This window comes from Nyctibius grandis, chromosome 6 (genome assembly GCF_013368605.1).
Source record: "Nyctibius grandis isolate bNycGra1 chromosome 6, bNycGra1.pri, whole genome shotgun sequence".
Taxonomy (NCBI): Eukaryota; Metazoa; Chordata; class Aves; order Nyctibiiformes; family Nyctibiidae; genus Nyctibius; species Nyctibius grandis.
This window is the reverse complement of record NC_090663.1, coordinates 10,306,213-10,330,793: the sequence shown is the minus strand read 5'-3', so window position 1 is coordinate 10,330,793 and position 24,581 is coordinate 10,306,213. Positions and strand designations below refer to the sequence as shown.

Below are 24,581 nucleotides of genomic sequence, written 5' to 3'. Positions count from 1 at the left end.
AAGACTAACATCTTTATGCAAGGATTATTTTAGTTCACGAACATTTGAAGATTAATAGTAAAAACACAATGTTTCTACACATCCGTCTTATTGGTTGTCTAAAAAGAACTCCACTGACTATCATTTTGTCTTTATTATTGATTTTTACTTGGATCCCTATCCAAGCAACTCCTCTTCTACTCACGGACAAAGTGTCCTCTATCTTTCAACATTACAGATTCACAGAGTGGTTGAGGCTGGAAGGGACCTCTGGAGATCATCTAGTCCAACCCCCTGCCAAAGCAGGTTCACCTACAGCACGTTGCACAGGGTCACATCCAGGCAGGTTTTGAATATCTCCAGAGAAGGAGACTCCACAACCTCCCTGGGCAGCCTGTTCTGGTGCTCTGTCACCCTCAAAGTAAAAAAGTTTTTCCTCATATTGAGATGGAACTTGCCACTACCAATAGCTAGAAAACTTGTAAAAACACAGTACACCTGCTAATGTTTGCCTAATAGTAACCAGAGACCTTTCCCCACTGTGCTCTAAAAATCACACCTAGCCAGCGTTGGGCTTATAATCCCAGAAACAGAAATTTAAGTTAAAATAATGAACATCAAGGACACATAATTGTGTCTAATCAGCTGGAGTCAGACAGGATCCTGAATAATCCACATAGCACTGTCAAAGTACTTCTATTCCTGACTCAAGCTGTAAAATGAACACTTTATAGAAGCCTTACTGCCACTATTTTATTGCTGAAATACGTATGCACAGTTCTTTCAAGTTCACTGAAAGGCTACTGCCATCAGAAATTGCAAAACAGTGACATGCACACAGTATTCAAAGCTAGAATTCTAAACCCAGCTTTTACAGTGATTTCCCAAACTGCATGCAGTCGGATACATGCCAGCAGTTTCTGCCCATGGGAAGTCCAACTGATCTCAACAAAACCTTAGAAGTTGGTAAGCAGCTCTCCAAGGAGATGGGCAAAACAACTGTATGAAATGAAAACAACAATCACTTGCATTAGAGCTGTATTGTGGTATTTGTTTTTACAACAGTATTATTTCATATGTAGACACATCTACTCTTTAAGCCTGTTTCCATACTTTGTAAGTATATCATGGGTTTGCAGGAGCACAGTATTATTTTCAAACTCTTCCTTGACAGTTATTCCCACATTGTGCCTGCTACACTGCTGAGCCTACACAACTGTTTGTGTGGTCATGCTGTGAGGATGACAGACCAGGGCAGCCAATTTGTAAACAAGCCCCCTCATCCAAACCTCCATCAGATCTGTTCAACAGAAGCTCCTGCCCTTAAGGGATTTCAATAGGATCAAACATGTTCACATACCATAAAGCATATTAGGCCACAAGCAATTCCTACTTTGTTGTTCAGTAACAAGGCATCCAACGAAGCTTATGAAATCCAACCAAAATCCTACAAAAACATATTCTATAGGGCCACATGATAAATTACATTTACTATCCCATTTTTAACATCAAAATGTTACCTTTCTATGCATATCCAGATGTCAATATATTCTGTCCTGTCTCTCCCAGAAGTCCCCACACAAGATATATGCAATCTATACAGGTCATTCAACTTCAGCTACCTTTGAGCCAGAAATTAGTAGCTTCAGACTTTTTTATTTTTTTTTTAAACCAAAACAAAATTCTGGCACTTCTAATGCTCAAATATTAAGCCTGATGCTTATTTAGCCAACTGCCCTGATTTCATAAGGAAGATATTCCGTAGCATTCTCTTTTGTAGAAAGAGTTTCTATAGCTGCCAGAGTAAAAACCATTTGGGGTTTTAAAAGCAAATGCCAAAACTTTGTCTAAAAGGGAAAAATTGCCACACTCAGTCAAACTAGTAGTTTAACTCTTCAAATATCCTCATTAACCATGGCCAGTGTGCAGTTTTAAGAACAGTGTAATACACACACTCATTTGCAGTGATTTATTGGTTACATATAAACATTATATACATTTCAACATTCCTTGTGTAACTGATATAGAATGTGTAATCTTACTTTGCGCTGTGCTAAACTCTTGACCGTAACAATACCTCATAGCAGTAAGCCCCACAGGCTAATACAGAATGTGACTTTTTAAAAACTGTGTTTTAAACATATTGTGTGTAAAAAATCCTAGTGAAATCCTCTGTGTAACATAATCCAGATTTTTAAAACTGTTTCTCACCTTACAGTATCAATTTATTTTTCTATTCTACCTCCATTTATTTTTCATCTATCTTCTCTAAACTAAACCAACGTCAACTCTTTCTCCTACCTCATATTTGCCCACCATTTTCTTTCCTACTAGTTTCAGACCTTACTATAGAATTTCAGAGATCAGCTAACAACAGAACAGCAAATACTTTAAATAAGACTGTTTTCCCCTTTAATCTCATGAACCTCTATGAACATCACTAAAGATCAAATGGTTTTATGAAGATGTTCAATGACACACAATAGCAATATATCTCACTAGCTTAAATTATTCTTTTTTATGAGTCTGTTATCAACCTTAACCCTGATCTCTGTTATCCTCAAGTTCCTTGCTCTCCTCCAGTCTCAAGCAACCTATACAAGATTGTTACCTCAAATGTAATTTGTTTCAGTTTTCTAGATCTCTAATAATGTAGGAAGAAATTAATGGCAACGAAATCTGGACAGCCCATTATCTAGGCATTGTACTGTATCCTTGTTGCAAATATGCTCTGTGCAGATGCCACTGTCTCCATCAACTAGTCCTTAACATTCTTCACAGGGAAACTAATCTAATCCACCAAGTCTTGGAAAGGGTATACCCTCACTGTTCTTTGGTGGGGTTGGGGGTGTATAAGATTTTTCTGACTCCTCCTCCAAAGATCAACTGCATGTGAACACGTACCTTCAGCTTGTAAAGACAGTTTAGATTTTATACGAGCAGTATGCAATGTGCAGTGTTTATGAGGCTGCCAACATGAAAAATATACCTCTAAGAACACTTACTTAAAAAAAAATGTGTCACCAGTTAACACTACACAATATTTTTAAAAAGTTAACAGATATGACTCTCATGAAATAAAAAAACCAAAATGCCGGATCTGAATATCCTGCTGAAAATATAAATTATTCCAACTTTAACTGCATCACTTTCATAATTAACTACAGCACCGGTCACATCTGCAGGGGATGCTGTTCTAGACCATGCAATAAAAGATTCTTTCAATTTAAGACAACTCAGCTTCAATTTTGACAGATAAATGAATTAAAAATAATATATCTAAAAACACATGTAAAGTCAGAAAGCTTTTTCTTCTCTCTAATGTTTAATAGCATATTTTCAGTTAACAAACAAATTACCTGATTCACCAGAAGGGGGAAACTGATAAGCTTCAAGTGTCATATTCATAAAGCAAATTAGAAGAAACAAAAATGTTTGGCTTTTCAGTAACTATTTCTATTATTTCTATCACTCCAAGGCAATAACATTATTTACTTTAATCTGACTTTTTCAGTTATCATGACAAATCCTATACAGTCTAGTTGAAAAACGTACTTTAAGAACAAAAAGTGAAGACAAGAAACTTTCACAAATTTCTTACTGCCCAGACATTCTTTCAAAACACCAGTATTCCTAAATGTATTCTCATTGCAAGAGCTTTAAGATGACATCTGCTAAATCATCCACTCTTTGGAGACCACTGCCAAACAGTTTGAAACTTAAATTGTTTTGTCTTTTTTTTTTTCTATTATATGTGACTGTCTCTAGTTCACACATATTTAACAGTAAATGACAAGACAGAATGTCTAAATAATAAAGGAGATTAAATATGACTTAGTCAATATTCATGTAATGATGAATGCTTTCACAAGCTCTAAAGTGTTAACTATTCTTTAACAGCTTTTGAAATTATAACTGTCAAATACTTTTCCCCAAAAATTCCACTTAGGGATGTAACTTAGCTAACATTAACACTTAAACATGTGCAAAGTACCACTGAAGTCATTGATGTTATGCTTTTGTATTTACCATTCATATTAATCATCATGTGTGAATACAGCAATTTGAGGGAATAAGATCTAGTTCTCGGTATTCTACGTTAGTTCTGAAAACATTAAAATACTGTTAAACTTGTGAATAAAGAAAACACATCCTATTCACAGCCCACAGATAGGGCTAGGCACTGCTTTGGCAATTATTTGTATCTAAAATCAACAGGAAATTCAACTAACAGCTGAAGGGAAGTCAATAATACGCATTAAGCACAGTCAGGAAGGAACCTTTCAAACATCATTAAATTCCTATCCTGTCCTAAACAAACTACTTTCCATGCTTGAACTTCCTTCCAAAAATGAAGCTTTCTAGATGAACACTTAGAAAGGATAAGTAAGGCAGAGTTAGAGAATAGAAAAATATAAAGCAGGTACTGTATTTCTGTTTCTGTTTGTATAAAAACTATATCCAGTAACATACACTACTGATACAGACGAAACAATTGCACAAATGAGCGTTTACAAGTTCCCTCCTGGGTCTGAAATACCTCAGCAGGAATTAAAGCATGATTTAACATGTCATAACAATTGAATAAATTAGAAAAATACTGGGACCTCAGGCAACATTAGTTCCCCAATTTGCCAATTAGTGTCTTTCTGTCAGGGAAAAGGCAGGAGAACCCTTTTCTTTGTCAAGTCTCCTTTAAAACCACCAATCTTCTATTATGCAGAGATATGGGAGTGTCTCTCATTAGTGCAAACACAAGCACAATACTTCCTCAAAAAATTACATTCCAAGCTTATTAGAAGGACAGAGTCCTACGGCAATATCCAGAACAGCAGGGCAATATATAGCAACATGGTACACAGGGTTTGCACCACATCAACCCTTCAGCTTGCATGGAATTTTTTTTTTTTTTTTTTTTTTTTTAACAGCCCAAAGGAAAATTCTCAGAGAAATATGAAGACAACGACGCAGCTGTGCACATGTTGTGGGCAGCTTCCTTCAACCACACAGGACAGCACAAGAAGAAAACAAGACAGGGCTCATTATTCAATCTGTTAAATTATTCTGCTGATTTGGGGTTTCTTAATGCAAAACATAATATATATCCATTACACCAGATACAATGTAGTGCATTACATAAAACAGTACTTAAAACATCCTACTTGTCTTAACATTTATTATCCCTTGATATAAGCATTTATATACCTCAGAATGCAACTGGTCTACGTGTCCAAGAAACAGATCACCTATGTACCTACGGGTCTCTGGACAGCAGCTGGCCAAGTTACTGTATCATATTTGACTAACAAGACAGAAATCATAGGAACAAATGGATATTCTGGGCCAAGGAGTTCAAATCCCATGGTACTATGGAAAACTACATGTTATATCCCCTTCTCCCCTTACGTAAGCTAACCAGCTCCATCTTAAAAGACAGTCTTATTCCACTGCTCCTAAGGGAAGGCTGTTGCAGACTTCTATGCCTCCGTTGCTTAGGAACCATCTTCTCTAATTTCCAGACTAGGTTTATTCTTGGATAGTTTGTACCCATTCGTTCTCATACGTGGAGCTCAAGAAGTCTTTTTACCCACCTGTGTTGTTTCACTCATGTTTTTACAAAGCGCAACATCTTTCATGCTTTGTTTTCCCAGATCAAACAAGACACTCCAAGTCCATTCCCTTAGTCATTCTAGGAACCAGTCCCTGTACCTCTTCCAGTCCGAATGCCCTTTCACTTGATGGCAGGCGACAGGCATTAGACACAGCATTCCATATAAGCTTTCACCAGTACCAGAAAAAGTCAGTACCAGTTTACTTCTTTAAAGGAAAATACTATTAGGGCAAGAACAGTATACTTGTTATCCTAATACTTTTCACAGTTGCTAACTTTGATAAGTTAGCCGTCCTGAAGTGTTATAAGATCATGTTCATTTTTTTAATGCTATGAAATATGACTCCTTTTTCTACTGGTCATGTCCCAAGGTCTCGACTTTGTTCTGTGCAAAACCTTCTTTTGTATTGATGATATTTGACATCTGCTGAGAAAACACAAGACTGGCTAAGAAGTAGGAATGCATCAATGTTTTTAATGAAAATACTAAATCTTGAAACTGACCTTTGACAAATTCCACTACTAACATACTTTAATACATTATCTTCTGGTCACCCAGTTCTATCCATACTCGACACATCCTGTCACCATCTCAAATCAATTTTCACAGCAACACCACTTGTTTTTACATGGAATCATATTACACATTATATGACCCCTAAGTTAAAAGAGGTCAGCTCTAACCATGTATCCTCTCCAAAAAGTCAGGTAAAGAGCTGTTAAGATTTCTCTGGCAAAGTCTTCCTCTGTTAAGAGCTGTATCACTTCATACCCCATTCTTCTCTTACCTCCACATAGAATAGCTTCTCTTTCTAAATTTAAACAAATCCCTGAATATTAAGGTCACACTAACGATGCAATAACTATGCTGAACCAGCCATAACTATGCTGCTCGCCAGCCATCCAATACCCTTCCACCTTGATATTTAATAGCAATTCTTGCAACTGAGCCTCTAATTACACAGACCACCTACTTCAAAATTCCAGAGTAAATACTACGTAGCCCACTGATCTGCACCCTGTAAATTCAACTTTATCTTTATGGAAATCATTTTTATAACCTCACTTCTGTAAGACCTATTTGCCAGTGTGCGTGTGTTCAAAACTGTCTTCATTGAAAATCAAGGCAAACTTTTCATGTAGTCTTTCACCTGTGTCTAAATTATTTTCAATCTTATTTCATTGTCCCCATGCTTCCTGACAAGATAGGTGATCAGTCTTTTTCAGGTTTTCTGCTTACTCCTGAAGCTCCTCTTCAATGTGCTGTTAATCTTATTAGATCTTGCATCGCCACTTTTTTGTATATGAAAAAAATCAAAGTTTGGTAAGAGTGCAAGTATTTTCTACAGTTGCCAGAATTATCTGCATTTATTGCTGCATCAGAAGTCCAGTCATACCAGAAGCAGCTGAAAGCACCTCATCAAAAAAGCCCTAAACATTGCTGTAAAACTGGAATTGCAAGAACATTTGGATACTAAACCAAGTTATGGCCTTTGCAATTTGAATGTTCACTTCTGTAATTACAATTATTAACAGCTTTTCATGACACTCAGAGAGAGGTTTGGGTCTTTTTTTGCTTTAGTTGGGCCTTTGTTTGCTTGGTTTTCCCCCTAAATGATGTATGCCTAAAACATGAATAAAAAGATTAATGCCACAAGGTCTCCCCAGAGCTAGAAAAAGAGAAAGCAAGTTAAAGCTGCTTAATTTCAGTTTTACCTCAGATGTTGCTTTTTTTTTTCGTTTGGATGTAACAACAAAACCTGTTATTATCAATATTTTGGCTTGAGAACACAGTGCACAGCTATTAAAAAAAACTTACTTGAAGGAAAAAAAAAGTCTGCAGAAACACACTTCAAATTTAGGATTACTATAGCAACAGAGAGGAGGGAGGGGAAAATTACCAGATTACTCTCTCAGATCATCAAATCCTTGAAAGAATAAATTTAGATTTGAGCTTCAGTCAAATGAACTGAATTTATCCTATTCATTAATGATTAACACATCAAATTAAGGATTAAACAAACAAAAACTGTAGTACTAGAAGTAAAGTGGCAAATACAAAATTTCAGACTGAATGACCTCATCTTTTCTTTCTACCATTAAACATTTGGTATCGTAACAGGTCTTCAAATCAATAACTGATAACAAATTTAGGAAAGTGCCTAGTCCTGAGTAAAGGTCTGCAAAGAAAAAGAGGCATTCGAAATCTGCCTCGTTCTTAACTGACTCCAGTAACTGCACTGCTGAAAATGTACAATAATATGCCTCCATTTGACTTTATGGTGTAATGAATTTCCAAACACACAGTTATTAAAAAAATAACGTATTTCAACAACATATGTGAACACAGTAATGACTTAGTGCCCTGAAAACCAGGGAATGCAGAAATAAGCTTAAGCTCTTTAAAAAGGTGACATTATGAAAAACAAACCCAGGATATCCTACATAACTAATTACTCACATCTCTCTTCATTATGCAATCTTTAGCACTCTTTGTGTTTTGGGGTTGTTTTAATAAATGCTTAAAAATTATTAGCATAATGGACACTATTCCAGTATCAATAAAAATCATACTTACATTAATGACTGAAGAAGGAGCACGAAAAACAGTAGTCTCAGTCTTTTTGGGAGACCAGCTATTTCAATACTTTAGCCCACTCACATTAGACAGGATCCCAAACCCATTAAACATGCAGCTGAAGTGGCAAATGCAGCTACAAAGGTTTATTTTTGACATTGGGAGCTTTGCTTGAGGTGTGGAGGGGTGTCTCCCCACTTCATGGTAAGTATTGACCCATCAAGACTCTTAAGCCTCAGGCAACTTTTCCACCAGCCAGAATGTTCAATTAATAAGGCTGCCCTCATAATTTGCAAGACTGCCTAAGTCCAGCTTTTCTGGCTGACATTCAGATTTTAACCACGCTTCCCAGCCTTCTGTTCACCACTTCTGGCTTTCGCTGACCAGCTGCCAAAATGCTCTTTATTTTCTGGTGGCTGGGCAGGCCAGAGGGCAGTCTGAGAGACTACCTTCCTCCAATTTGTGCAGCAAACTGTTCACTGTGTTCTCTGCTCTTGGCTACTCCCCAAGTCGCTGCAGTGAGAGAAAACTGGAAGATACAGGAAGGAGTGTCATTCCACAACTGTGAAGCAAGGGTATAGGCATCTTAACTGGGGTTGCCTTGTCCTTAAATCAACATCCCCATTAACAGATTGGAACTGAGTCAAAGAAAAGTGCCCTAGATCAACAGTAAAGACTATGGCAGATCCAGAAGTGGATGTCCCACCTGTCACAATCCTTACCCTATGCTGCAAGCACAAACATCCTTTCCTCCCAGGAGAGAGGCAAGAAGCTCAGTATAAGACGATCCGCACAACTCAGCAGCACCAAGATTACCAGAGGTTCTAAAGTAGATTGAAGTAAAGCAGAAAAAACATCCAGGCAGACATTCAGTTACAAGTAGCAGCAATTGGTAAACAACAGGATGGTCCTCTCTGAGTCCAAGGCACAAAAATCCATCATCTTTCCTTGACACATAAAAGACACAATAGCTTTCCCTTAAGCATATATATTTTATCTCCCTTTCCATCCAAAGTATGATTCACTTGCTTTGGGAAAGCTCTAAAGAATTTACTAACTTTTAACCTAAATCCCGACATAAGCAAACAGGAAAAAAAAAAAAATTCATGTCATATGTACAGTTTAGATCTAAGCAAACATCTAGGATCATTATTAATTTATTTTTCCTGCCTATTAATAGATTCCAAAATAATTTAATGCTGTACCGCAAATGTTCTACATAACCAAATAAATTTTTTACTGTTCACTTCTGGCCACCAACACTTTATGAAAAACAATTTACAAAAACAAACACTTTCCTGACATCTTCATCCTTAATTCACTCATAAAAGATATAAAACTGTTCCAAAATGCTTCCAAGTTATCAGTTATAACCAAAATTACCAGAATATCTTTGAAAACTCACTGTCTAATAAATTTTACTTTAAGTGCAAGACGGAGGAGAAAAAACCCAATAAAAAACCCCTTGCTGTGTTGATTCAAGCCTACACTTGTAGGCTTAAAAATTATATCCACAGTAAGGAAAGAAAATTCCACTTTAGAATCAAAACAGAGTCTTGTGCTTTACACTGAATCCGTTATTCAAACCATATGGAAACTTGAAGTGACATTTTAAAATGAAGCAACACTTCAGTTGTGTAGAATTTTACCTGAAAATCATGAACAACTTTTCAGTAACTGAAAGCACCTAGAGAAAGATGACAGAACTAAGGAAACATGATCTCCTATCAGCTGGAATCTCCTATGCTTCCCTATTTATCCTTTTTTATGCCAAGTCCTCATGTTCCCCCCTACACGCTGCGTGTGTCCATCCTTGCTCCTCCCTTCACCTGAGCACTGGTCCACCCAGGCTGGGCATGCGAGTGGCAAAATACACTATGACTGGTTTGGAGGGTAATCATTTACCGACCTGCAGGCAAGGGTGTAATGGCTACACAGCCAGATGCTCCTGCTTCTCAAAACACATCGGGAGCCATGCCCTGCTCCTAGTGGGGGCACAAGTTTGGGGTTCAGACTATCACATTACTGGCAGAACCTTTGTGTGTTTGAAGTCACCATTTTCCTGTTTAATTTAGATGAACATAGCTAATAGGTTCAAAAGTTGAAGACAAAAAAAAATAAGTCTCCTTAACTTTGAAATACTTTAAGCTGCGTTGATTCAGGATTACTATGCAAAGCTATGTTAGACGAGATTTTTTGGAGAAAACCCAAGTATACTGCATCTCTTAATGCACAACAGCAGCAATGTCTTATTTTGCTGAATTTTAGATGGAATGGATGTTTTGCATGCATACATACTTCATAGATTTTCAGCAATATTTTGTAGTGACAATAGCTACAGAAATTGTTTCATTTGTTAAAAGGAAACTAAACTCAAAGTAAGCCTCATCCTTCACCTTCACAGTCACAACGCAGGAGCAGTAACTTTATGCTCAGTAGTATATAACAAAAAAAACCAAAACAAAACAAAAAAACAACTAAACAAAACAAAACACAACACCACAACCCACAGAAGACAATCTTCATGGGTCAAGGTTTTCCCAGACACTTGTCGGTTTAATCTGGCATTAGCTATAAGAAAGCTGCAAGTGTATCAGACCTCTCAAGGTTCAAGATCTGAAACAAGATAGAGATAAAGCATAAAAAAGAACCACAACAAGAATTTGAAGTCTGTACGTACAAAACGAGAACAAACTCAAAATAAACTAAAATAAGTTTCTATGGCTGCAAGGTAAATTACAGTTTTTAGTCCAAAGTTGCTTTTACATGTTCACTGATTCCAACCAAAAACCTAGAAGATCTTAGGTATAGTAATTTGATTTCCCCCTAATCTTCAGTGCATAAATGTACCACAACTTAACACTTATCTACACATTTGATGTGCAAGTATCAAAGATACCATAAAGTGTTACTGATTAACTGCATTTACTGCTCACTTTTCCATGACCCCTTTTCAGCAATTCAATTAGGTATATGGAAGAAAAAGAAAATCTCAGAACTCTGAAATACTTTACTCCCTATCTTTTCAGATTTCGTGAGTCAAGATCTGAAAACCATACACAATATATGGTGTAAAAATCAATAATTTTAGAAGACAAAACCTAATACATTAGTCAATTAAAAATGCAAAGGAATATTTGATTAGCCTAAAGAGCATGGAAACTCCAAATTTTAGTTTTAAAGACTAGCTCTTAATATCCCTTAATATTTAAAACTGAACTGAAATGCACTTCCATGTATGTTGATTTTTAATTAATCTGCAGTGAAGATACACAAAAAAGTGATAGTGAAAAACTCTTGATGTCCCGCTTGCTAACACAACTGATCTGAGTTGAAAGGTTGATCTTTCACTGAATAATAACCGCATCCGAGAGAGCAGGCAGATCATTTCTCAGAATGCAATCTAATAAGTAAGGTCAAAAAGAGGAAGTTAGGAAGGTGCTGAAGAAGTTGTTACTCCTGTTCGGCTACACCTTCAAGGACATTTCCAGTTTCTTCTTAACGGTCAAAGAGTCAGCCCAGCAAAGCCAGCAAGCATACATACTGGTCAGCCAGCTTGACTGGTAGTAGTTATTCAAATCCTTCTCTACACTAAAACTTAATTTGCCCTGAAATGAAGAATAGTTAGACTTTAAAATTCCCGAAAGCAACAGTAATACTTAAACTTTATTCAAGACCAGGACTGTTGGTTAGAATGTTAAACCACAGCCCTCACGACAAATGATGTCATCTCAGCTTATACCCGATTTGAAAAAGCAGTAATTCTAAAAATGGTCTAAAAATGATGTTTCCTGGAGTCTCTGCCCTTACAACTTTTGCAACTACTAACCACTAAAATTTCTGAACTGACGAGACCACAGTAAACATCATACTCTGACTGCTGAGGAAAGAAACCAATTATTTCCGTCAATTTGTCTAAAGATTATCAAGATTATTCTCAATAAACAACAGATGCTTAGTGAGATTATGACAGATGTCATCATAGAGCTATGTTGAACGTTCCACTAAATTACTACGGAACCCTGTTATTGTACACACAGTACTTTAAAATGAGAGGAAAAGTAACCATAGAAAAGGGGTAATTTTAAAGTAAAAATTATCATAGATCAAAATATCTGTATAACCAGTACTTTTTAAGCCTTATTACCTCTAATGAAAAGAAGCTTTCCTCTGGAAATAAACTGGTTTACATGATTCACACTTTACACCTTTCTTTACCAACAGGTTTGTACAGCTACTGTTCTCAGCCCTATCAAAAAGGCGTATTTCTGAAGAGAAATGCTGAATAAGTGGCAAGACTAGGTAACGTTTTCCTATCCCCCTGAGAAGGCTGATTAAATTACATGAATGAAAAGTGCAAAACTCAGGTAATCTAGGACCTTCTACTATTTTTAAAAAATACTTGCTTTTGACTCTGTTAATATAGAAGATCTATAATTTAACAGAAGAGTTTTAGACAGGTTCCTCAGCAGATGTCAAATGACCTGCACAACAGAGCCAGCAGTTTAAACTTACACACAATCACTTTTAAAATATAAAGCACCTACCACTCTAAAAGCGTCTAAGAAATATTTCGTTATGGTATGAATTACTAATCCAGTGCTATTTCAGAGACTGCTTTCTGACATACATCATGGTCCAAGAGTAAATTCTCATTGAAAACCACCAAAATGAGAAATCTAGCATTATTTTTTACTTCATTTCCTCATGCTTCAGGTGTCCTCACTGCACATCAGAAGCGGCACTTCTCCGATATGCTCTTCATAAAAGTAGTGGGCAAGTTTTGCTACTGTGAATTTTCCCCTCAAAGGAGGACTGGCTCATTTGCATAGCAACAGTTTGGGATTTACAAATTACTTGCTATTCACCACTGCTACAGTTCTTAATTAAGAAAACTATTTCTACAACTCAGAAAAGCAGTGGGTACAAGATTTACTGTCTAGCTTCCTCAGAGTTAGAAGGCACTTGTCACATATAAGTTATACACTTACTAGCAATCAACACGCTAAGCACCCTTCTTCAAGTTTGAAACCTCCAGTTGTAATATTTTATTCTATTTTATTAACAAAATTGGCTACTTCAAAATTCAGCTTTTTCCTCTTATAGCAAGTCACAGAATGTTGCATGAGGAGATCTGTTAAAAGCATTTCATGCTGCGAAGCTACCCCTCAAAAACTGAGACTTGAATGGGGTGGAAGTAGCTTTATCCTTACTCCTGTGAAAGTCTCTCAGTGCTCAAATGGGTTTGTCCACATAATCTCATCAAATGATCCAATTCCGTACATGCAAAATAACATTTAATATTGATAGTGAATCTCAAAGAATGAGAACGGAGTTATTTTCTGTTGGAGACATCTAAAGAACTGTCACAGAAAAATACTGATTCAGTAAATGACCTTCTTCACTCTACAGCATTAGTGAACCACACTCGAACAAACTTACTAACACAACATGCTAGCAGAAGTGCTTCCTTCTGATGAAGCACAAATGTTCAGATTTCTCACACCATTTTATAATAGCCAATCATAAAAAGAAAGCATTCAGGGAACACAACAGTTTTTGGCTAAAAATCACTATCCACAGTGTGGAACCTTATATAGAAAACAGAACTCCAGTAAAACTACAAATACTTAAACATGCAAACATAGTAATGCACATATTGTTATCTTGTTACAGTGACGATGTAAAAACTTGTAATTGTCTCTTCCTGAAAACTCTCCCAAGAAAACCACCAAGTTTAAATTCTGTAATTGAGGCAAACTACATAGAATACTATGTTTGCTTAAGGTATTTTTACATGATCACATCAAATCTGCTCACCGAATACAAAGAAATAGCAAAGACAGCTGCTCCAGAATTATGGAGCCAGTCCATAGTTGCGTTTTTTCTCGCTTATTATACAACAGCTCTAAAAAGAGTATTTCCTTGTTGAGGCACAGAATTGCTACATCAATCAATTTAATAAAGAAAAATGGAAACCTATTTTAGAAATAGTTTATATTTCTTTATTTTAAAAATAAATTCTTTATTCTACAAAAAAAGAATGAACTTGTGGCAGTTACAAACTGCCGAGTATTCTGTTAGCGCATTCAGTCACGTTACAAGAACCCAGAGCTGTACATAGCCTGTGTGCACGGAGATACCTGTAGCTTTCAGCAAAGCATACAGAAATTATCTAGCAGTAGTTGCAGTTTGAGAAATCACAAGCTGAAGGTAGACATGTTTTATAAAGCTCCAAATAAAGGCATAAGTCACCGTGAAAGAACATCGAATACTTTTGGTATACGATAATGCTATGATCTACAGCAACTTTCCAAAAAGCAGAGAATAAAAAAAACCCCAGCCATGAGCTTACACCATTGAGCTACAGCAGTATCTCATGAAAGATTTAAACACAGTGCTATTCCTAGCCCCCATGTCAGTACAGACATGGATATTTTTCCAGCTTGACTGGATTTTCCCCCTCTCTAATTGCTAGTTTTACCTAAAGCAAACGTAGCTTAAGAATCAACCTTAAAAGCAGCAGAGACTGTGCAGTAATTACGTGCAGAAAGACACGTGACGTTCTGTACCAAAAGCAGACACTGGAAATGCTACAATACAGATGCCCCTTCCAGCAGGGGAAACAAAACAACTGCCCTGCTGCTGCCGGTGCTGGTCCCCCGCCAATCAATAACACCGCACGAACGCGCCACATCTCCTCCTTCACTCCGGCGTCCTCTGCGGACGATTATTTGGACACTCTAGTGCCCGCATGTTGCCAAGCATAATCAGCAGGTCACCTCGCAGCCTGGAAGGGGCAGGTGAAGCAGAAGGGCGGTGGGGGAAGAGCCAGCAGACGCAACGCTTGGGCGCAATGGAGACTTATACGCGGAGCAGCCGCTTCCTGCGGCGGCAACAGCGGCAGGAGCAGCATCCCCCCTCGCTCCCCGCCGCGGGCACGGCCAGGGGACCGTCTCTCCCGAGACAGGGCTGACAGGAACCTGCCCCTCCAACCCCAATCGCCCCCGCAGCTCAGCCCCATCCCGCTCAGCGGCTGGAGCCTACCTCATTCTGCCCCCCACCACCCCAGAGACCCGAAACCCTCCCTCCCCGCCCCAGCCCCGCACCGCAGGCACCCTGCGAGCGCCGGGCAGCTGTTTTTTCCACACACACCCCCTGCCCGCCCGCCCGCTGCCTGTTTTCAAGGCAGAGACAACAACCTCCCCTCTCCGCTCCGCCGCCCCGGGCTAAACAAGCTGGTTCCAGCGTCTGCGCCCCAGCCTCGCCTCCCCCCTCCTCCCCTCCCCGCAGCGGCTGCGCCCCTCCGCAGCGCCCGCCTCCCCCTCACAGCCTGCCCGCCGCCAACGGCTGCGCTTCCCCCCCCCCCCGCCGAGGACCGTTAACGGCTGCGCCCCTCTGCCGCGCGCGCCCGCCGCATTCCTCTGCCCCCCAGGACCGTTACTGACGGCGCCCCTCCTGCGCCTCCCGCCACCCCCGGCAGCGCTCACCCGAGGACAGACGAGAAAAGGCGGCAGGAGCGAGCGGGAACACAGGGGCCGCTGCAGCCGGTGCCCCTGACCAGGCTGCCTCCGCCGCCGCTGAGCCCCAGCTCCGCCTCCCGCCGCTCCCTCCTCCCCCACAGCCACCGAGCGGCCCCAGCCCCCGCCTGACAGGGTGCGGCTTCCCTAGGCCGCAGGCCAAGAACCGCGCCGCCCATTGGAGGGCGCACGCTCGGCGACTAAGCGGCTCTCTCATTGGCAGGGGCGGGTCGGCGGGAGGTGCGTGAGGGGGGATGGCGGCCAGCGGTGTCGGCGCCCGTGGGAGTGGGTTACTTCAGCCGGGGCCGCGCTTCACGGGTTATGAGGCTCCGGGAAGTGCTGGGCGACTCCCGAACGCGTGGGCAGGGGCTGCGAAGAGCCCCCTAGACACCGGGAAAGGGGTTTCTCGTGGAGCTGGATCCCTTCGGGAAGGAGCCGCGCGTCATGTGGGAAGCTTATCTTGCAGCAGGCTGAGAGATAGGGGCAGAAATCAAGTAACTGCCAAGGAAGCGTTACGATAAAGGGCGCTTCAACACACAGCGGCGACGATATCTAATCGCTGGAAACTCGGAGCAGGTCAAGATCGATCCAGAAGTGCAGTGAGAGTAGTCAAGCTTAACACCTGCTTTGGTGAGGGTTAAGAAATCTATCAAAACTGAAGGTATTTAAGTCAGCTGAATATCCTCCGGATGTTAAATTCCAGTCTAATGAGAAGCTATATACTTGGTTCAGGAAGTGCGCAGATATATTGTGTAGCTTGTAATAGCAGGCCTCATTAGGTCTTTGTAAATGATCCCTTTAGATCTTCTAAATCTTTTGAAGAGCTGTGTGGCTAGTATAACCGCAGTTTGTTAGTCACTGCAAATAAAGCACCAACTGTAAAGTTAACTTGTTCTGTTAGCTATCTTTATTTTCTGTACATTTTTACTATCATTTCTGTATCATTTTAAGACTGCTGCTTTACACTTATTTTTGGAAACTGTGGTATAGAATAGTGCCTGCCTCGGGTCGAATGAAGAGTTGGGGGTCTGGGAACACGCTTTCAGAAACGATAAGCTGTTCTCTGTTATCTGTACCCCACACCCCCAAGTTATCCATATGATCAGAAGAAAAGCAGACTCCTGCTAGCAGAATCTGATGGGTGCCTTCAGGAGCCATAAACATCTCTTCCTTGGAATATGGGAGGAATCTAGCCTGCTCCAGCTACCTCCACCAACGAAACACACTCCGCTTACCTCGTTCACGCTTTCTGGCAATTCATCTTCATTTTTTTTTTTGTTCAGAATGGAAAAAACAGGCCATAGAGATACATGTAAACTTGTATGTGAATTCAGCCACCAAAAATGGTGGTTTAGTTGTCAAGCGATGATACAGAATGATTATGGCACATCTGACAAAAAGACACTGCTGGACATAGATCTGCCTAATCAAAAACATCCCACAACAGGATAGGTGTTTGTGTAATTACTAATAATTAGCAAATCATATCTGAACTTTTTTTTTGTACGAACTGTTGCTGTAAACCTAAAACATTAAAGTCACTTCACCTGTCTGGTGCTGAACCCTGTTAAACCCAGTGGATGTGTTTGTGTACATACGAGATGATAGCATACTTTTGTCCGTGTTCAAAGTCTACTCAGCGAGATTTGCAGGTGCTCTGCACCTGCAGGGTCCAGCCACCTGCCTCACACCTTGTCTTCCCCTTGGCATGTAATCACTACCTGTCAAAACCCTCCTTCATCTTGGCTCCTCACCCCTCTTTCCTCACCATGGCATTCAACACATAAAGCTCTCTTCTTGTCTGGTAACATAAATGGGAGAATGGATCCATGTTAAAACTAACTCAGCAAAAAAGTACTGCTTTGTTTTAAAAGGAAGGGGTTTCCCCTCCAGCTAAGTTCACGGCTGTAAGACCAGCAGTGCCAAGAAAGAAGGGGACATTGAGGGCAGCAGCTGTGCCCAGGGACTGGAGGAGGGCAGGGTCATTTCTTCCATGAGAAGTGCTGGCTTAAAGTGTTTGTGTAACGACGGGGTACCGTGTCACAAGCAGCTTAGGCTGATCAAGGGATGTGGTTTATCATCACACCTGTTCACTCTAATGGTGAAACACTGCGCAAGAGTGACATTCCTTTACCCCTCTCTGCTGTCCCACCCCATGACCTGCCCAAGGTCACTGATTCCTGCTGTCCCCTTCCAGCCTTCCCCCCCACTCCTTGCATTATGAGGCCAGAGAAGCTACTGTTTCACCTGGCTAATCTGATGGAAAAACTGGGGGGTGAGGGAGGGGGCGAGGCCTGCTTTCTGCTGAAGCAGCTGACTCAACCAATTCACTTTGCAGCCCGAGAATGCCCACGCTGATGCAGGACGGTGTTAATCTTGTCTGTTCCGTTTTTGGCCTGACCAGGTTGCTGCACTGCCTCTCCCCAGCTGCAGGCAGGGCAACGCTGGTGCAAAGGCAAAGGCAGGATTACAGGGGTAGAAACATACGGCATCAAAGACCATCTGGAAAAGCACTTCTGCATTATTTAAGACATGAAGAACTTGTCTGTCTGTGGTAACTCTTACCAGATGGGTTTACAGCATTACAGATACAACAAAAGGTACAATACGAACCACACAGTATTTTTCAGCCTGTAGTATTTGACTCCAGGATCTTTACACTGCTGGTGAGGGGTCTGGGAGAACGACCAAGATGAGCTCATTGCCAGTAGGCTTGCATTTGCCATGTACGCACCTGCACACATGCTGGAGAACGGCTACTAGCCCTTCAGAAAACAGAAAAACACTACCATGTAGTTACAGACAGCACAATGTTCCCAGGAGAGGGGTCAGTGTGGTACTGTTCAGGCAGTACAGATGTTCCACTTGCTGCCTCATCCACAGTAAGTTGTTTTCAAGCATCAGCAGCACTGGACTCAACTTACATCATACAGTCTCAAATAAAAGAGTCAATGCAAATGTATTTATTTACAAATTAATTTAGTTTGGCTTTAGTAGGGATCAGAAAAAATAGTACTGTAAAATTATTTTTACGCAACTGACCTCTTTTCCTGGCATTAGCACTCCTCGACGATCGAAGTGTTTACAGCTACCCGTGAGAAGCACAGTACTAAGCTGATGTCACAAATCTGACATCAGGACATTTATCTTTGCCTTTCTATGGGGTGCACTCATCCCACGTAAGCAGTTCCAGGTCAGTTTTCTTACCTAGAAACTGGGAATGATAGTATCAAAATAGATCTTTCCCTCTTGGCCTGCCAGAACTGTTCTATCCTGACAGTCCATTGACTGGGCAGGACTTGCTTCCTTACTGTCGTTGTTCATTTTCATCTCATGCAGACCTTTCACTCCACTTCTCAGACAAAGTTCTGGTTCCTCTAAATAAAACAATGCCAGTATGTGAATTCTCTGCCAGTTTTCCCATCGGCCTTCAAAAGGGGAGTCTTAGTGTTGAAACTTCCTTGTCAGGTGCCAGGAAAGTAAAAGCCAGTCCCTGACGAGTCATACCAGCCTCGGAGCGGTGGGAGGGTGTGCGTGGACAAGCACCAATGATCTGCACCCAACACCCCCAGAGCAGCCCTAGAAGTGCTGTGTGTCTCACTGGCACCCAGGACTCTGCTAGTGCTGGTACAAGTGAGCTTACACACATGAAGAATTACTACTGAAAAGCTCGTGAGGGATTTTTCTTTGGAATTATTGAATTTAAATGCCTTTTTAAAAATGATGTAACAGGTCATCTTAATTTCAGCTGTTTATAACAGCATTAATAATATCTCATGGCTTATGTGTAGTATGACCACAGTTGGTCAGTGTAGGTAAGGTTATGTCCGAAGTACTATTAGAAACTATTTTTGTCCCAGCTCTAATCATATTCTTCACAGGAGGGAGTTGCTTTTTTTTTGAAAGCCCTGTGCAACATGCTCTAGGGGAACCTGCTTTGGCAGGGGGTTAGAGTAGATGATCTCCAGAGGTCCCTTCCAACCCCAACCATTCTGTGATTCTGTGAATTTTACTGATTTATGTAAGGAAGGAGAACTTTCCAAATGATTGGAAAATAGTATGTAGAAACAACCTTTAATGTATATATATCTGAGAAACATTTGATGGAACAACTACATGGAGGGAAAAAAATGTATTCTTGTCTACTTTAATCTCTCTCCACAACCAAACAAAAACACATCTGAGGTTTATTGGAGCTGAAAAAACTAAAAATGAAGAGAATTGAAGCAGCAGGTGGGGAAAGGGCAGAGCAGCTGGAACAGCAACATACTAAATGTTGCCAGATTTTAGACAATCTATTAAACTGAGAGTCCACTTTGGCTCTACATTTGAAAAATATTGACTTTATGCTCAGGGGGGCATGGAGAAATTTTTATACATGATTGAGATTAAATGTAAATCTAGCTTCATAGCTGAAGCTGTTAGTAACAGTTTCAATTGAACACAACCAAAGGTGCAGCAATTGCTTTAGCCAAAAGGAACTCAAGCAACCAACTTGCTCTTTTAACGTTACAACATTGTGGAGGTTTGGGTTTGTTTTTCCAAACCCCTTTTCCAAGTAAAGCTGATTCTTTTAATTGCAACATTTATGACTTCCTAAGCATCACGTGCTTTCTAGATAAGTGTTCTCTGCAAGTTGCTTCTATACTAATTCCAGTGTCACTAGAGCTGCTGAGATTGTTTTTAGCTGCTCTCTAAGGACATCTTCATCCTTAGTAGTAGGAGAAGGAAAAGTGCCATTAACAGAAGTTAGAACTTTTGAAGAGGTAGGACTTAAGAACAGACCCAGAAGAGTAAAACAAAGAAAAAGAGAAAAGATACCAGGGCAAGTTCAAAGTAATGAGGAGGGCTGAGAAGCACAACAGAAATATTTTTAAATATTTAATATCTTAATTATTATTATATACAGGAGAAAATAAATTAATCTTGGGAGACACTTTGTAATACTAGAATATCAAATTCTGAATTCCTTTAAACCACATTTAATTTAAAAAAGGCACATTTTCATGGTTCGGGTGGGGCTGGCATTTAGTTGGAAAAATAAATAAGCATGAATGTTAGCAGAGTGTAAATTAAATTTAGCACAATGTAGTCGCTGAAGCCTAAATGAGACAGCTTGTGAGGCCACACCTGGTACATTTTGCCTTCTTTGTCCTGTAACAAAACCCTTTAATAAGTTTACATGGAATAGACCCTTCTTTTTTCTGGGTGTCTGAGGCATTCCTTTCACATCACTGGCCTTCAGTACAGGTGGGAACCCCGTCCATGCAAAAAGCTTTCAAGGTCAGAATTTAAGTGCACATCAGCCTCCCACTACAAGAACCAACCGTGCCAAGACCGTACACAGCAGGAGTTAGTATGAAGTGGTTGTCAAAAGGCAGAAAAAGTGGTAACTCAAAGCAGGGTTAGATGCTTTCCTCTGGTTTTATATACCTGGAGATCTAATCCTGCGACCAGCATTACTGTCACTTCTATGCAGATCAACTCCAGTAGAGCTATGTGCGAGTAAAATTATGTTAAGAATGATTCTTTGATATCTCTAAGATTACATGCCCATTAGGGCCATGTCATGAACCTGAGAGGTTGGATGACCCACTTTCCTGGGAACTAGATGCTGTAAGGAAGGAGGTGCAGGTGAGGGATAGTAATGACCCTCCTGTAATCAAGATACTAGAATGGAAGTCCTGAAGGAATGGATTTTTGGGGCTGGCTATGCTACAAGACTTACTCTGTACCCTAAGCCCACCAAGCTTCATTACTTCAGTTCATCCAGTTTTAAAGTGAGCTCAAATGCTATCTACTCTAGAAGTTTTAGTAGCATTTGTTATTTGGTGTTTTGGTAGTAAAAGAACTAGGAGCGCTCCTATTTAAGAGGTTGTACCCATGGTCATCTCAAGCACTCTCATTGCTAGGAAAAAAAACCTCCTTGACTATTTAGTAAGATAGGAATTATTGTGACATCATGTGACTTGCTTGCTGCTAGGTGAAGTATTTAGTGTTCAGGACAACTCTTTAATGCTTCATGATGTCGATAATTTAGCTTGTGCTCAGATGTCCATTATGTAAATTCTACCTCAAAGTGTATTTTAGGAGTAATTTAAACACAGGAATATAAAATGCAATTAATTTCATTGTCATCTAGGTTAAAAGACATTCAGATGAGTAATTTTGCTAAACATCATCACTACTTACGTGAGAAACATGAGCCACAGATGTCTTCAGTTTCAAAGACCTGGCCCATCAAGTTTCCACCTGAAGTTAAGCTTTAATCTCTAGCTTCTGTCTGAAGTCACTTAGGACTGATTTCTACCCAGATGACTGCCACCACGCACATGCTCAGCGGCGGCGTTCCTGCTGCCCCGACAGGCTGACCGGCAGATGTCCCCACGTTCAACATAATCACAGTTAAAGCCTCAGAAATCTTTACAGCCCTTTGGAACTTTCCCAAGCAGGAAACACCAGAGGCCATTAATACTCTCACTGCTTATTTGCATTCTTGTAAAAACTGAAGTTCTGAATCAGGGAATACTCGACAAGAGCTGACACAAATCACGTTCACTATACAAAAATTGTCTGGGTATCGGTTCCCTTTTTACGATACCTATTCACTGACAGTCCCTTGTTGAAACTTTTCAAAACCACTCTGATGTTTTTCCCCTAGAAAAAATTCCCCCCAAGAAATATCACCTGTAACACTTTTTCTTGGAAGCTTAGATAGAAGAGGCAAGACTTTTTCCAAACTAGTATCAATTATTTTCACTTGGATATTACCAAACTCACAAACTGCATTTTTTCATCATACCAAATACTGCTTTTACACCTCTCCACGAACTATTTTAAAGCTAAGGAGCTTGCAGTAGGTTGTAGATGCAGGAGGCTGATTTGTGGTGAGGGAAAGAGGAGAGTCAGGTTAGTAAGAGGTATAGAGACAGACTATGAGCCATGCGTTCTAGCTGTGGCTTTCCTCCATGCAAACACCAGAAATTTAATTTCATCTGCACAAAAGAGACTTAGAATAGTATGTAGAAGATGACTTGGAGAGAGAGTGTAAGTGATTGCAGATTTGTTTGGAACCCTTCTACCTGTTTCTGGAGGGATGAGTCGATTGCCGAGCACGTCCTTATCTGTAACTCCTACCCTGAATTCTGGAGATGTCGGAGATGTGAACCTATGAGGTTTTAAGTCTACTGTACTTGTAGTAACCTACAGATGTAAACCTACCAGGTTACACTGACGTTTCTGAGCAGAAGGGCTATTAAGTGCTGGGAAATGAGAAGGTCCTCTTTTCCCAAGCAAGCTCCTGAAGAACACCTCTGGAGACTGGCTTTCTTGCTCACATATTCCTGTTCCTCTGAGATGCTCTTTTTATTATGGTGAGACTTGCATTTTGTGTCCGTAGATAAAATGAGTGCTTCAGTCCTCAACCCTGCACTCAGGAAACTTTGAAATAAATGGAAAATGGGTAATTTCCACCCCCAGCCACACTGTCTGATGACCACAATGCCTGATTTCTGATAGTGTTGCTTACATGAAGATTTGCTTCTTAAGGGGGCTGAAAACGGATTCTTCTAACTTCACGGTTAGAATAATCAAGCATTATTTAACACAACCACAAACAAAAGCATTAAAACACACACCCATGAAGTTAAGATGACTGCACAAAATTAAATGAACTGGCATTGAAAGGTTATCCACTTCAGAAATATATACATTTATATAAAAAAAAAGGAGATTAACACAAAAATTTACATATTTGCAGATGTTGTATTACACAGGTAAAAACAGTGTTGTTTTATATGTTTTGGATTACATAAGTATTTTTACAGTTTAAAAATCTTAAGAATATATAGTTGCAAAAAAAATTAAATATCTGAATAAGGTTCCAAAGATAGCATACTGTAAGTATGACTGTCATGACACAAGTCAATTATTCCCAGACAGAGAAAGATTTACTCTGTAAACAGTATGTGTAAATAATGCAAGAAATTAGAACTTGCTCTGATACGCCTATTATCTATACATCAAAAATATCTTTTAAATGCTTCGTTGGCTGAGCCTTCTTTACAGAGTGGATCATATCAGGGTAGTGAACCACAGGGATATTCATTTGAAATAAAAGGAATTAGAAACTTAAGATATCCAATATTCAACAGAAACTGAAATTTAAGTACTGACATCAAAAGACTGATACTGGGTATGTCTGTGTGTCTTGCAAAAGATAGAGGCAGAGTTTCTTGCCTCGATTCCTATGTATGGTCCTAATATTACATCTCTTTATTATTAAGGAAAATCCCTTAGGGATTAAATCCTGGTTTACTGTTTTCATAAACAGAAAATTCTTATTCTGGATTGGTTTTGTTTATGTTTCTAAAGTTGTGACCATTTAACTGTAACAAGATTAAAACTGACTTATAAACTTTGAAAGGTAACAAAAAAAATGAAGTTTATAGATATAGATTCAGACTGATAGAAACTAGATACCTTCTCCTGTTTCAGGAGTGACAGGATTTTTTTTTCCAAATTATTATTACAAGTCTTGTAAACATTATTAGAGATACAAGACCATTGTAACAGTATTTTTGAATCAACAAAGTTACTTAACAGGCCATTAAAATAAATTTATCGTTTTTATTACAATTTAGGAATAGGGTAATTTTGGCATAAATATCAAGCCCTTGGTTTTAGGATACCTGTCCCCAAAATATGAGGGAATATAACAAGCACCCTGCTAATGCCTATCACTGATAGTTTGATAGTGCTGATAGTATGTTAAAAACAGATTTTATTCTGCATGCAACTACAAACTGAGTAGCCATTTTAATAATGGAAAAAGTCTTGTTGAACTACAAAAAGCAGACTAGCGCAGTGTGTTTTGTCCTAGAACAGACCAGAA

General features: G+C 39.7%; 1 protein-coding gene across 7 annotated transcripts in view; it reads right to left on the bottom strand.

The window, feature by feature from the left end:
* ADD1 (adducin 1) overlaps positions 1 to 15,775 on the bottom strand; it is a 61,701-nt gene extending 45,926 nt beyond the window's left edge. For all 7 annotated transcript variants that reach the window (XM_068402811.1, XM_068402814.1, XM_068402812.1 and 4 more), the window contains exon 1: positions 15,659 to 15,775. The gene's annotated coding sequence lies outside the window, so the exon portion shown is untranslated. The remainder of the gene's footprint in view (positions 1 to 15,658) is intronic.
* Between the last annotated feature and the right edge of the window lie 8,806 nt (positions 15,776 to 24,581).